Source organism: Triticum dicoccoides, chromosome 6B (genome assembly GCF_002162155.2).
Source record: "Triticum dicoccoides isolate Atlit2015 ecotype Zavitan chromosome 6B, WEW_v2.0, whole genome shotgun sequence".
NCBI lineage: Eukaryota > Viridiplantae > Streptophyta > Magnoliopsida > Poales > Poaceae > Triticum > Triticum dicoccoides.
The window spans coordinates 9,229,294-9,232,590 of NC_041391.1; positions in this window are offsets into that span (position 1 = coordinate 9,229,294).

Consider the following 3,297-nt stretch of genomic DNA (forward strand, 5'->3'; position numbering starts at 1 on the left):
CGGTTGGTGGCACCAACCGGGACTAAAGGGGGGGGGCATTGGTACCGGTTCGTAGCACCAACCGGGACCAATGCACCACTTTAGTCCCGGTTGGTGCCACCAACCGGGACCAATGGCCCTTCATAACGGCGTGGTGGTGGGAGTTTAGTCCCACCTTGCTAGGTGAGAGAGAGCCGCACCTGTTTATAAGGTGCAGTGCGCAAACCCTCTCGAGCTCCTCTCTAAAGCAGGCTTTCGGGCCTAATCTGTCTCTATGTGCCTGTGGGCCTACTAGGCCTACTACGGGTCTCCTGACCCATTGTTGGGTTTCTAGTGGTATTCAGGCCGTGGTGGCACTTTTTTATTTTTTTGTTTTATTTTTTGCTTTGTTTATTTTATTTTATTTCTACTTACAGCAAAATACTTACTAGTTTTCTAGTGATTCTTTTTTGCTTTTTGGTAATAAAAATTATAAACTTTCTGTTAGTGCCATTTGTTTTCTAATTTGAATAGTTTAAATTTGAATTTTTGGTAATTTGTGTGAATCACTAGTTTTTGTATAACTTTACTATAAAAATAGATTTTTGAATGATTCTTTTTCCTGCTATTTAATATTACTGTGTATTATCATTATATTCAAAAACATATTCTGTTACTTTAGTTTCTAACAAAAAATTCTTTATGATAATTCTTTTTGCTATTAAAGTTTCCAACAAAAAATTTCTTTATGAAAATTCATTTTTCTTTTAATGTTTTGAACAGAAAATACTTTTATAGTTTAGTTGCATAAATTTTACATAATTTTAGTTTCAATAATACTAGAGGTTTTATAAAAGTTTATTTTGTTTTTACTTATTTATTATAGTTTATTTTGTTTCTACTTATTTATTTTCTTTTCTTTTTTGCTTCTTTTATTTATTTTATGAAAACTCTTTCTTTTTTCTTTATTTATTTTATTTTGTTTCTACTTACTGTTGCTACTTTTATTTATTTTATTATAGTTCATTTATTTTACTTTATTAAAGTTTATTTTGTTTCTACTTATTTATTAAAGTTTTTTTGTATGTACTTATTTATTTTATTTTGTTTCTACTTATTTATTTATTTATTTTGCTTTTTTATTTATTTTATAAAAATTCTTTTTGCTTTTAATATTTTACACACGAAAGCCCTCTCCCCTGGCTGGTTTATTGGTCCCGGTTTGTGGCTTGACCCGGTCCTAAAGACCTCCCTTTGGTCCCGGCTTAGGCCACCAACCGGGACCAATGGTGGTGGCCAGGAGCGAGACCCATTGGTCCAGGTTTGTGCCACCAACCGGGACCGAAGAGGCCAGACGAACAGGGACCAATGGCCCCACGAGGCGCGGCAGGCCCCCTGGCCTCACGAACCGGGACCAATGGGCCCATGGGTCCCGGTTCGTGACCGAACCGGGACTAATGGGCAAACCAGGCCCGAACGTATACCCTGTTTTCTACTAGTGAGTTACAATGTCATAATGTCATTCAATGGGAGATTATAATAAAGGGAACATGCTTTCAGAAGGTGAACTTTGCTGATGAGAATAGGAGAACAAACTTTGAAACCAGTAATCTAGCTACTACACTTGATGTAAGTAGGCATGTTTTGCTTGTCATTTCTCCGGCAAATACTTTGTATTCCCCTAAACATGTTCAATAAAGTTTCTCTGGTTTGCTAAAAAACATAATATTCAACTCCAGTTTTCTTCGCTGGGGAGTCAAGGAGTTTGAGTCTGGGGAGCGTTATGGAACATGCCCCTAACGATGGATGCTCTATATATAAAAAATTCTATAGAAAGGAACTGAATGATCAAATGAGTGTGGTCATGGAACTATAGCATTCATGGCTGCTATACTTTGGAAAGACAGACCATGTGAAGTATTTTACGACGTTAATCGAATATAAATGTTCTTGTACCCACACAATTGGTACACCATTTATGGACCACCGCCTATATAAGGTGTGCCTTCCCTCCATTCTCCTATATTCATTTCCATCAGCTTCTATCGACCTGTCCTACACCAACTATTGGCACAAAGAATGCAAAAAAATAATAACAAAATGAGCTTAAGAATAGGAGGCATCAAAAAAGGAATACATAGTACCAAGTTCACACTCCATAATTCACAATGTGTTTCTACCGTGGGCCCCCAATATTGTAGTGGCGACGCTAAAGATTCCAGCTTATCTCGTCTAGAGAGCTGGTTTTCGGCAAGGCGTCCGACGAGCCCATTTCGCATGGCAGCGGCCCCTCGGTGATGCACAAGTTGCAGAGCATGACAAACCAGTAGATGCCCCCGACGCTTCGTGTCCTAACTGTTGCTAGCTGCTGTAAGTAGTTTCATCACCACCAGGAATTAAAACCATTCCTGTTTGCATCTATATGAGGATTATTTTTGGTCACCAGCAAAAGTGGCACTGTGCTTCACATGTCCTAGCTGGATGTATATGAGAATTATTTTCTATGATGACCACATATACATATGCAGGACGCGACATTCTACTCTGCTGGCCAGTATATTCTCTTCCGATTCGCATTCCAAGAGCCTCCTGCTTTGGCTTATGAATGAGCGGCATTCATGCATGCATGCAGTTCTTTTTTTTTTACAACAAAGGCGCATGCAACGCTGAATTTTAAACTAATATAGCCCAAATCCAGGCAAGCTAAAAACTGAGTCTTAAAACGACATTCAGGACAGAAGTAAAGCAGAGTCTTGGCTACAAGGCAACAAAAACCACTAGGCAGCAGCATTGGTGGTTACCATCGCCTCCCTATGTTTGGTATATATAGATCTGATTAAGCTTGTTCGTTGGCCTCAACCACCTTGTCCTTCTCCAATCCCAGCAGAGCCCACAGCTGGAGGAGAAGATCGCATTTGAAGATAAGGTCAGCCAGATTAGAGAGGGAATAACCTTTTCAATAGCAATTTTATTTCGAATATTCCACTGGCCTAAGCTAGTGCAGCAAAGTAGTGCCAAACTACCCTTTGAATAACCAGTGCCCTCCAATCCAATTGGCCGCATAAGGCGCATGTGCAATCAAACCACACATTACATTTGATAAGTCAATTAGTCCTACCCCAAATTCGTGGCAAGCAATTTTAATCTTCACACGGTCGAGGTGTGAAGCTTATTATCTTTCTTTCCATTATCTTATTATCTAACATATTATAAACTTCAATTTCACGGTTAAGACATGTTTAGACCATTCACCATATATAGTTGTTTAAGAGAACAAGTTATTTGAGCATCAAAACCATTTTAACTGAAGTAGACTGGAGCAAATGCTTGATTCCTCCA